The sequence below is a fragment of the Macrobrachium nipponense genome, chromosome 32 (genome assembly GCF_015104395.2).
Source record: "Macrobrachium nipponense isolate FS-2020 chromosome 32, ASM1510439v2, whole genome shotgun sequence".
NCBI classification, from domain to species: Eukaryota; Metazoa; Arthropoda; class Malacostraca; order Decapoda; family Palaemonidae; genus Macrobrachium; species Macrobrachium nipponense.
The window spans coordinates 37,995,321-38,007,647 of record NC_061094.1 but is presented as its reverse complement, the minus strand read 5'-3'; the positions used below and the strand labels follow the sequence as shown (position 1 = coordinate 38,007,647).

Sequence of the window (12,327 nt, the reverse complement as noted above, 5' to 3'; positions counted from 1 at the left end):
ACACACGTCATGTAACATATAACGCTAGAATACGAAGATAAGTTGGAATAAAACGAATTGTTTCTACTATACCTCGTTAATCCACGTAATATCCTGCCATCCCCAGTAGCGCTGCAAGAAAAAAAAATAATAAATAAATAAAAAACAAAAAAACATTGGTACAGTGTTGTAATTATTCAGTACATGAAGCTTATTCATATGGAACAAGCTAACAGGGGCCATTGACTTGAAATTCAAGTTTCCAAAGAAAATACTGTTCATTAGAAAGAAGCAACAGAAATACAAATAAAAGAGGTAACTTATTGAAAAAATAGAAATTGAATTAACAAAATAATAAGTAAATAAATAAAAATCTAAGTAAATTACTAAAATTCAAAGAGAATTGTGTTAGGGTAATAATGCATTGTATTTTTCCTTGATCAAACGTTTTACTGGAGTTCATCCTTATACTCCACCAACTACACCAATCACTGATCCGGTCCATGTCCCGATTAAGGCTAAGGGCAGTTCCATTTCCCATAAGTGAAGGCTTTACTACATCCACGAGTGTTTCATCATTGGCATACTGAACAAGCTTGTTTTCCAGGCCAACAGCCATATCTTTGGAAGAGGCACTGTGTTACTAAGTTTGCGCTCATCTGCAAAGATACTTTGTCTACTAATCTTGGGAGACAATACTAGAAACTTATAATTAAAATAAAAATGAAGAAACCAGATGTATCTCAGAAACTTTTATTAAAAAACAAAATGAAGAAACCAGAAGGATCTCCATCCCAGCTGTCAAGATTATCCAGAATTTTCTTACATCCCCAGAGTGAGATGCACATTTTGTAAGCATAGGTTCAGGACGACAAGTATCAGGGAGAGAGACATCCTCAGCTGATTGCTTATCTTCAAAAGCTCAAAAAAGCAATTCATCCTTTTCCCTAGTGCCAGTAACCAATCTACCAACATCTGTTAGAAGTGGTGGAATGGAAGGCGAGCCTGACTCAAAGATAGATTATGCCAATTCGGTCCACCACAGATGAGACTTAGTATTTCCTTCAGGTTTCATCTTCAATGAATTATTGTAATTTCTTTAGGGTGTATGGTAAGTTCTATTCGCAGCACGGCGAGACAACAAAAAGAGTAATTTTCATTTGAATGATATCGTCTCCACGTTCGGTCTATTTGTCATGGCAAGCTCGTCTAAATGTATCATCAAACGATGGCTAGTCCTTTGTCCTCAATTTGATGACCTTTCTAGGGACATACCTTATTAGAATAGCCATCAGCATTTCATTTAACTTCTTGGGATGAAGATCTAATATAGCATCTGAAATATTAAGTGCCTGACACACTTCAATAATGCGATCCGAATTTGTTCTAGATTTCAGCCTGACCTTTTTTTTTTTCCAATGGTGGCATTATTAATATACTGAGTGACAGATATGTCCAGCTCAATGGCGCAGTGATCAGAAGTGATTATATGTCCACACACCTTGGACTTTGCAATAACTGGAACATCTGTGAATATGAAGTCTAATCAGACGTATGCATGGGTTTCCCAATTAGCTGGACGAAGCCGGAGGATACACAGAACTCAAGAGCACATCGGCCATTTTGATCTGTGGAATTTGAATTTGAATTTAAATACACTATTACTTGCTATATTTCCTGTCGTGACATTCCCAATTTATCCCTTCATTTTATCCTTTACTATAATAGATTCACATCAACCGGGCATTTGATGTCTAGGCCAGTCCCTTACGACGCTCCTGAATGGCTGTTGATAAGCCAATCACAGGCTGGAAACTCTCAATCTCTCGAGAGAGTTCACATAGGCGGGATGTATGTTCCACCTCTCCTGAGGGATTCTTTTGATAGACGTATCCCTCAGGAGAGGTGGAACATAGATCCTACCCATGTGAACTCTCGAGTGAGACTGAGAGATTTCAGCCGTCATTGGGTTATCAACAGCCAATCAGGAGCGTCGTAAGGGACTGGCCTAGACATCCAATGCACGGTTGATGTGAATCTGCTATAGCTTGAAACCCCAATCATTTTCGGTATTGTCCTCCTAATAACCCTTGAATCGGACCCTTTTCCTGCCGAAAGCAACCAGATTTGCTGAACAGCAGCACCAAAGTGAAATAAATTTGCCTCGCTGTCGGACTGCTCAGATCCAAAGGTCCATTGTTCCTCGCACCGTTAACCAGCGGAACAGCCTCCTTCAGGATATTGTGCAATTGTAACTTCAAAAGTGCAAGCGCAGCTGCAATGCATTAATACCTTAATACAGTTCTTCTTTTATATGTGTATGTGTATATATAGATATATTTATTTATACATGTATATATGTATGTATGTATGTATGTATGTATGTATGTATGTATGTATATATATATATATATATATGATATATATATATATGCATTATGAATAAATACCGATGCTCAGGTGCCTCTCATATTTTTAGAGAACACATCAAATTCCGCTATTTTTTTCCTTATCCTCAAGGTCAAATCGTTTAAAGTGAAAAAAAAAAAACTATTACCAACTACTTCAACCGTGCGAAAGAAAACGCATGGATATTCAAGTACATTGGATATGCCCGTTCCGTGATGAAATTAGAGCAAGTCTTACCTGGTAGGAATGCCTGTTGGCTTCCCTTAGAAGTTTCTCCTCGTGTGCATCAAGCAGTGAATCCAGACAACTGAGATAAGTCCATACAGCAATCAGTAACACTGTGATGGGTAAGGGGAGGCTATAGACGACCAACGGGAAGAAGTGAATGGCAGTTGGGAGGATCACTTCCAGCGCTGTTCTCGAATCATATGTCCGCCAGGGGAGATTGCCACCCTCTCTGTTACGTATGACTAAATACAGGTAAAGGATGACGGCCAGTGAGTAACTGTAAGATATGACGAGGTAAATCAAGACGGCCCTCGCTAATCTATTTAAGAAAAGACGCCAGGCAAAGCTTTGCTCACTGACAGGGCACAACACTTTCCAAGTGATGTCGCTCTCTCTGCTACGTATATCGAAATACACGAAAACGAAGGCCGCCAGCGAGTAACTATAGGCAATGACGAGGTAAATCAAGACGGCCCTCACTAATCTTTTTAAGGAAAGATGACAGACAGAGAATTGCACAATGGCAATGACATGGTAGGAGACATTCCAAATGATGTAGCCCTCTCTGTTACGTATGTCGAAATACACGAAAAGGAAGGCCGCCAGGGAGTAGCTATAAGAAATGACGAGGTAAATCAAGACGGCCTTCACTATTCTTTTTAAGGAAAGATGACAGACGGAGAATTCCACAAAGGCAAAGACATGGCACAACACATTCCAAATGATGTAGCCCTCTCTGTTACGTATGTCGAAATACACGAAAAGTAAGGCCGCCAAGGAGTAACTATAAGAAATGACGAGGTAAATCAAGACGGCCTTAATTAGTCTTTTTAAGGAGAGATGAGAGACAAAGCATTGCACAATGGCAATGATATAACACAACACATTCCAAATGATGTCTTCCTCTCTGTCACGTAAGTCGAAGTACACGAAAACGAAGGCTCCAGCGAGGAACTGTAGGAAATGATGAGGTAAATAAAGACGGCCTTCACTAATCTCTTTAAGGAAAGATGACAGACAAAACATTGCAATGTTATAATGACATGGAACAACACTTTTCAAGTTATTCATTTCTGTGCTCCTCTGTATGAAAAATGCAGTTGCACTCTATGATCACATAGTTGATGATTTTTTAGGAAGGTGTTTTATACGAACTTCACTTTCTCGTTAACGTGAAATAAACGATATTAAAGAAGACGACCAACGAAAACGACTGTGCTCCACAAAAACAAAATGGAAACGAAACGCGTTTTGAGAAAGAACGGTCATGCACCATATTGTCCTCTTATCGACACTATCACTGCCTCTTGTGAGTTTCAACTGGTAGGCTATAATCCATTGTTTAAACCAAGGGGAGATTGTATTTTAATCTTATCTAATGATTAGGAGGAAGGTAGAAGATATTTGTCCTTATCAAACAGGGTTTTTCTTCTACCTTGTGATCTCAATGCTAAAGTTTTATCTAATTTATATATATATATATATATTATATATATATATATATATTTATATAATGTAATTTACGTCTCTATATGATTTTCCAATAGTTTATATAAAGGGGTCTAGACAATTTCGAGATAAAAACTGAATCATTTCTGTGATATTGTGACACTTTCAACATTGTCATAGTAGACAGTTGGCTAAGCCAACTTATCCCAGTACAAATTTTATTTAATTCGTTGTATTATTATTGTTATAAAAAAAAATTCTGTGACTACTCAAATCGCTAATGTTACATCTGTATGTGTTTAATTAATCCGCTCATGCTGGTCATCCATATTTCTGCAATATTGAATATCTTGGGTTGCATTGTTACCTTCATTTTGATGAACATTGTGAACGTCAATTACACCATCACTGGTTTAGATAAAAGCGTGGTTTTCTTCTTCTTTTTTTCGTTGAAGCGATCGTGTTCGAGACTGCCAGTGATAAGGGTACGTTTTCATTGATGGTCGTCGGGGAGTTGATGAAGAAAACGTGTTTTAATTGTATAAGTGACTATGATATATAGCATAGTGTTTTGTAACACATTAATCAGTTGGGTAGAGCACCTTGATAACTACTGGTAATACCAGTCGTAAAATTGGTCAAAATTGACTCTTTATTGCTATGATACAATGGAAGCAGAAGTGAGGTATGTCGAGCATCATGACCAGTGTTGAAATACTGACGAACATTGCTAGTTGAACGTAAATATTCAAAAGTGTTTTAAAGCTTTGCCCCCTGTTACCTACTATGCATAAAAGCAATTTATATATTTGACGACTTAAATAGTCAGTGGCCTCAGGTTACACTGAGAGGAACCAATCAGAAAAAATATACGATTAATTCAACACGGTATCTACGTATTTAAAAAGGTACTTTGGGATAAGGATTCGATATCTCGCACCTGCTTAGTTGGGCTAGAACAATATAATGTTAGCGCCAAGTAGAACTTTATAAAGAGAACTTGAAATACTTTTGGTAAACTATTGCAAACTAGAATGCATAATATTAATAGGTTTATCTCCTATTACAGAGCTTGTATTTTAATAATTCTGTCTTGTAAACTAAAATTGAACATTGTTTTTTCTACCGGTTTTGACAAGTAAAAATTAAAGATACTTTATCCAGATATTTTTAAGCCTTCTGACAAAATCGTTTCCTGTTAATTGTTTTGCTTCCATATATTCAGTTTTTCTACAATGGCAGCAGGGCCAAAACGGTTTGAATATCAGTTGTGCCACACGAAATTATTATTGTCATGGCAGAGGTAAAGTTGATTCATACGAATAATGCCCCGAAATATTCCTCTTTAATGCCTTTAGGCTGGTATGAAATTTTGTGTTCAAAGTTTTTAAGACACGTTTTAACGTGTACTTGAAGTCTTTTATAATCCCAATAATAATAATAATAATCATCATTATCATACTATAATGGGCTTAATATCTGTCTGTCTGTCTGTCTGTCATTCAATCACTTCTGCACACGTATTTTATCATCCATCGTAGATGGGTAAGTTTGCTAGTAATAATAATAATAATGATAATAATAATAATAATCATACTGTAATGGGCGTAATGTCTGTCTGTCTGTCCGTCAGTCATTCATCACGGCACGGCTGGTCAGATGGGCATGAAACTTGGCAGGGTTATGGTGGGGACCCCTAAGATGGTTTGTAATGGGGTTTCATCCAACCTGCCCCCTCCTTTAAAGGGGGTGGGGGTGAGAAGGGATTCCCTGAAACGGAGGTGTTTCTGGCCGTGAAACGAGGCTGGTTATTCCCGTAGACTTAGTTACTTTACGAATTTTCATACATAATTTCTGTACAACTTCCCCGGAGGAAGTTGTGAATATTTCAGCTCGGACACAATACAAGATGAAAATTATCATCAATATCTGCAAGATTTTTTGAATAACTTAAATCCATCGGGACTGCCAGTGCACAAAATAACGAAGAAGTACTGCCCGGTAATGTTGCTTCGGAATTTCGATCCTGACAATGGACATTGCAACGGAACGAGGTACATCGTTATGGAGCTAAACTCCCACGTCATCGAAGTAGTGATAGCAACGGGCCCACACACCGGCAAACGTCTGTTCATCCCCCGGATTCCTCTGATGCCTTCGTACAACCAGTTTCCGTTCCAGTTACGGCGCAGGCAGTTTCCCATGAACCTGGCCTTCTCATTCACTGCAAACAAGTCGCAGGGCCAGACTTTGGATCGTGTTGATGTGTTTCTGCCGTCACCCATGTTCACACATGGCCAACTGTATGTGGCGATGAGCAGAGCAACTGATTCTGCCAACTTGAAATCAAGTTGTGGACAAACTGATAATATTGTGTACAAAGAGGTTCGGTAGTAGGTATGTATAAAAGTCGCCCTTATTTTGATATTGCTGAACAAATAGTACATATAAATTTTTTACTTCTGCACCCGTATTTTATCACCCATCGTAGATGGGTAAGTTTGCTAGTAATAATAATAATAATATCGTTTATTTGAGATCAGGCCGTATACATGGAATATACAAAATACAGACAGTAACATACACAATCTAGATACATGAGACATGATAAAAAAATTAATAATCGGTGCTTATCAACAAAATAGCTGAGGTAGCATAAAAGATAGTAATCATAACACTGGTAATAACAGTAATAATATTGGTGAGAAAAAAATGCATTGAGAGTTATATCAGTTAGTGCACAGATTATATAACTTGAATTTCAACTAGAGACCTTAGGTGGTTACAGTAGTCAGGTCCAGAGGGCTAAATACGAAAATTGAATGTAAAAAAAACTAACTTGATAATAATCACAGTAATAATGAAAAACAATACAGAGATTAAGTCCTTTAGGGGACAAAGGCCTCATTTTCCCATCTTTCCCACAATTTAGATCTTGCTTCACTCCTTAAGATGTTTTGTATAAGCGAGTTGCTGCTGTTTCTCACTCGGGTTACCAGACTGGACATTGTTCGCCTTACAGTGATTTTTAAATTGTCCAGGTGGTTTTCTATGAACAACTGTGTGGCGGAGTGGTAGCGGGGTGTTTGTGAGGCGTCTCAGAATGTCATTGTGCACAACAGTGATACGTCTCATGGTCTCGGGTATAGTACGTCCAGAGGGAACACCCATAGATACTGTAGCAGTACGAGCGGAAAAGCAGCTTTCACGTCTCGGTGACAGACGGCAAACCTCCTTGCAATCATGTTGCCAGTTGCACATAGTTTACGACGCCTCTTTTCAATGGCTGCCGTATCTTTTAGGTCGTCGGTGATAATGTGACCCAAATACGGAAATTCGTGCACAAATTCCAGCCGATGGTTTAAGAAGAAAATTTGTGGTTCTGCAATATGCTTAAGCGATCTCGGGATCAGCGACATGCACTGGGTCTTGGTTTCGTTGTAGATTATATCAAATTCCTTTGCATATTGGCAACAAGTGTCGATGAGTCGTTGGAGACCTTGCACTGATGGGGAAATCAGAACTATATCGTCGGCGTAACAGAGGTTGTTTATAGTTGTTTCATTGACGGTGCATCCGATTGGGAGTGAGTTCAGTTTGACATTCAAGGCATCTGTGCACGTATTAAACAGGTATGGAGAGAGAATGCCCCCTTGCCGAAGCCCGTTTAGGGAGCCGAAGGTGTACGATAATACTTTACCCCATTTGACACAGAATTGCTGTGTGGAGAACCAGCAATGTAAAATGCCAATTAGATATAGGGGTGTGCCCCAAATATTTTGTTCCATACGAAAAAACTTTGCTTGCCACAACCCTTCAACCGGATTTCACCTTTTGGTACCTAAAATCTTATGTGCTAAAGCTAAGATACCCAGATGGCCGTCGGTAAACTCCTGGATTCCATGAGTAAGGTCTGTGATGTCTACATTATACTTCAAATTTAAACTGTACACAAGTCTTTCACTCACCCATGCTCAGTATGAAGTGTAATACACCGGCTATGTAACATCAGCTTTTGATTTAGAGTATATTATTTCTGTGACTGCATCCAAAACAGCAACTTTGTTTGAATACCACACTTGCTCTCGTAACAAACCTGTTTATTGAGGAAATTTTTTTTTTTCATGCATATAAGGTTTTTTCTGATTATTGTATTTAACAGAATATCTCAGGAAGAGCAAAACAGTTTTTGAGGATATGTAAGCAGAGCAAGCTTCCTCAGAATAGGCTACCAATATGTTTAAGATGATAAAACATAGAAATGTGAATATAAAAATTGTATAAACTGTTAGATAAGACTTGAAAGGAAATCCCCAAGATAAGCTGTCATTGTTTCTTGAAATATGTGCTCTTGAAATTTTTCTCGAACGAAGTACCTTAAGTACCTTGCACATATGTAGTATGTATATATATGGAGGGGCAAGCCAAACCAACTCAGTGCCGATTCAAGATTCGGATAAATAAGGAGGGTTGGTGTCAGGAAGGCATCCGGCCATAAAAATTAGGCCAAAACCCAATATGGAATTATCCATACTATGGAATAGAATAATGCTAGGGCATACTCCATAAATGACACACAAATACATTGCCCTAACTGTGTGACTGGATGATGGCTACTGTATCATGAGCGGGTACAGCTACAGAAATGAGCTCACATAGGCTTTAGTGTGAGCCAGTTTAATGTTTGGGTCCATGATGGGGAGAGTCGCGGGTTCGATTCTCGGCCACTCCATTGAGGAGTGAGAGATGTGTATTTCTGGTGATAGAAGTTCACTCTCGACGTGGTTCGGAAGTCACGTAAAGCTGTTGGTCCCGTTGCTGAATAACCACTGGTTCCATGCAACGTAAAAACACCATACAAACAAACAAATGATGGGGAGAGGAAGGGAAGTGGCTTATCTTATGAGGAGGGAGAAGGTGGATATTTTATGTGTTCAGGAAACATGATAGAGAGGAAATAAAGCAAAGGAGTTTGATGACAGATACAAGCTGTTTATCACTGGAGTGAATGCACAAGGTAGAAATGGGATTGGTAATAGTCTTTCATTCCATTCACCATAATACTGTAGGACAGTCTTGCTGGCAGTGGTATTGATACTGATGCTAGTAAGTTTAATAGAGGTTTTGATATGAATTTGAAGTGCCCTGCACCATTGACTAATTTGCTAACTTGATCATTTTGTTCAAGTGTGTATAGTTATCTGTTTGTTTGGAATGTGTTTCTGTATTTGTTATTCAATTCTTTGTTTTTCACTTGTTTCTCATATTTCAATTCTATTTGATACAACATAGCTAAGGGGGTAGATACCATTTTGGCTTCTTCCATGTAAATGAATACAAAATTTAAACATCATAGTACAAGACGTAAACTAAAAGAAAAATTAATAGACCATTGCCTGATGTGTTCTGTAAAGTTTGTTTATAGCAGAAACATTATGGTTCATAAGGAAAGACTAGTATTCCTTTTTTTGCGTTTATTAAGTGAATTTTCCTAACTTTTCACTTTTAAATGTGAACTTTGATATCTGTTGAAAATCATAATCATAATGAAACCCTATAACCAGATCGAAGCTTTGCTTATAATATGACAATAAAAATGAAAGCCAGTACAATGAAGAAACTTGTTTCAAAATTGCTGTGTTGACCCCGTAGGGTTTATCTCCAGTTACTCGTATGGAAGAAAATCAGGCCTGCGTTAGATTTCGAGAACAGATTGCATGTTCCATCGTCGCATCGTGGAAAAAATAGAAGCAACAAATACCTTGTAAATGGGTTTTTATCCTTAATTTTTCTTCATTTCTATCTTGCATGAAACTGGCAGTTTCGTTTATTTCGGTTAACGGGAGCGGACATTTAGTTGGAGCGTGCCAGTAGACCATCAGCTTTCGAAACAGACTTCAACAGAATAGTATAATGATTATGTTTGAAATATGGGGAGATAGTAGGGAGGTTGAACCATAGTGTTGTTCCGGTGTGACTTTACACATTTTAAGGGAACTGGTCTTCCCTTGGCATGCAATTTTCTGTCCTCGAAGGTACGAGAAATTTAAATTTGAATGCAAAATAAAAAAAATAGTACTATATATACTAATATGTATATAATATAGATCTATAATATATATATATATATATATAGTATAAATATATCTTTATTATACATACATACATACATACATTTACAGGTTCGCCACAAGGAGATAATCTAAAACTAAGTACACTTTCAAGGTACAATTGTACCTTGAAAATATGTATCAGTTAGTACATGAAAGTACTCGGTACTTAGTTATTCATTTTCTCCTCCTTGCGGCGAACCTACTAACCTAATATCAGGCAAAATTGTGTGATTCCTCTGCATACATACATATATATATATATATATATTATATATATATATATATATATATATATATATATATATATATATGTATATATATATATGTATATAATATGTATATATATATATATCTATATATTATATTAGGTATCTATATATATAGATATATCTCTATATATTAAATATATATATATGAAAGAGAGCGAGAGAGAGAGAGAGAAATGAAAATTGTGTTATTGACCACTGCATTTTTCACATTGGTTAACAAGTAGATGAGGTAAAACTGCAAAGTCTCACTTACTCTGTCACTCACGGATGTACAAATCTTGCAAACCAAGCTGTGCAGCAATCGGTCCTTTGCAAGAAGCAAAAAATTCGGCTGATTACCGAGACGGTGTCATATACCTTGGATTTAGTCGGAATAATCCCGCATTGACACTGAGCCATAAATCGCCAGCGTGATGTGTTCATTGCCCTTGGGCTTAAGAAATATTAGTTTTTCTGTAACCTACCTACCTTGTCATATTCACAGTTACGTTTTGATGGCAGGACTCGCTGGAAAAGAAGTTCCTGCACTACTTGCGTTTACTTTTACACACGTTATGCCGAAGCTTCAGCTCTTACTTTTGTGCTGGCTTACTGTACGCAAAGAACTTTTGTCCTTAGGCCTCAGTGAACATTCTGGAAGCATAATGTTACTCAATCCTTCACTTCAATTCTTGCATAGAGGAAGAAAAGTGGCAGTTATCGTAAACTCTAATTACAAAGTAACAGAGACACCAATTGCACGTGCAGACATTATTATTATTATATATCTTAGTTTAACCAGACCACTGAGCTGATTAACAGCTCTCCTAGGGCTGGCCCGAAGGATTAGATATTTTTACGTGGCTAGGAACCTATTGGTCACCTAGCAACGGGACCTACAGCTTATTGTGGGATCCGAACCACACTATGTCGAGAAATGAACTTCTATCACCAGAAATAAATTTCTCTGATTCCGCGTTGGCCGAGCCGGGAATCGAACCTCGGAGCACGTGCAGACAGTATACAAAAGACACACAGATGGCTTATATGAAAGTGCGTAGCCTTTGGCAGGTTAATGCAGTCGGAGGCTGCTGAAAGCACGCGTGGTTCTACTGATTGAGTGATGGGGCTGAATTAGAACTATAGTTTTGTGCGTCATACCCCAATTTTAAGATAATTGTTTAGTATGAATGAACTATAGTACGATGACATTTTCCTTGTTAGTGCACAGGCATAATTGAAGGGTGCTTGCATCGTCCCCTAGACCCCTTACTCTACCTCCATTCCAGCTTTTTCCTTCAAAATTGTCCAGCTTCTCTAACTGTTACTTTTTGGTGCAACTGTAGGGCTTCCTCCCAGTTCCACCCTTAGATCCTTGTATTGTCTCCTTTATTTCGCTGAACATAGCTGTCCAACCCCCCTCTTTTCGCCATCTTGAGCGCCGAAAGTGACCCAGTGCTTAGCTTGGCGACCTAAATTTCATAACTGAATCAATCATTCACGATTAGTTTCTTTCGTATGAGTAGTGATCGATGTAAAAATGATGGCTAGACGGATGGGCGCGTCTTCTCATTCAGTTAGGAATTACTAAGAATTTTAAACTGGTGTTGGGTAATAGTCAGCCATTCTCTTTTTACAGCTTTTATTACGGTGTGCGGGATTGATGGAATCAAGAAGATAAGAACATTTGCGGTTATTGATACTGTTTTCAAAAGGTGTTACTATTATTATTGTTGTTGTTGTTGTTATTCATGAATGAGATTAAAGTTCATTTTAGTGTTCACGATGCTTTGCATTCCTGAAATTCTTAGTTCCAAGTCCAATACGTGAAGGTGCGTAATTTCTTACCTTATAGCAAATGTACAAAAATAATAACACATCATATAATTGTTTAGAAACAT

General features: G+C 37.8%; 1 protein-coding gene across 1 annotated transcript in view; it reads right to left on the bottom strand.

Annotated features, from left to right (window-relative positions):
* Positions 1 to 3,931, bottom strand: part of LOC135207347 (uncharacterized) — a 29,672-nt gene extending 25,741 nt beyond the window's left edge. Inside the window, exons 1-3 of the mRNA XM_064239076.1 lie at positions 3,890 to 3,931; positions 2,626 to 2,893; positions 73 to 111 (exon numbers count right to left, since the gene is read on the bottom strand). The gene's annotated coding sequence lies outside the window, so the exon portion shown is untranslated. The remainder of the gene's footprint in view (positions 1 to 72; positions 112 to 2,625; positions 2,894 to 3,889) is intronic.
* Between the last annotated feature and the right edge of the window lie 8,396 nt (positions 3,932 to 12,327).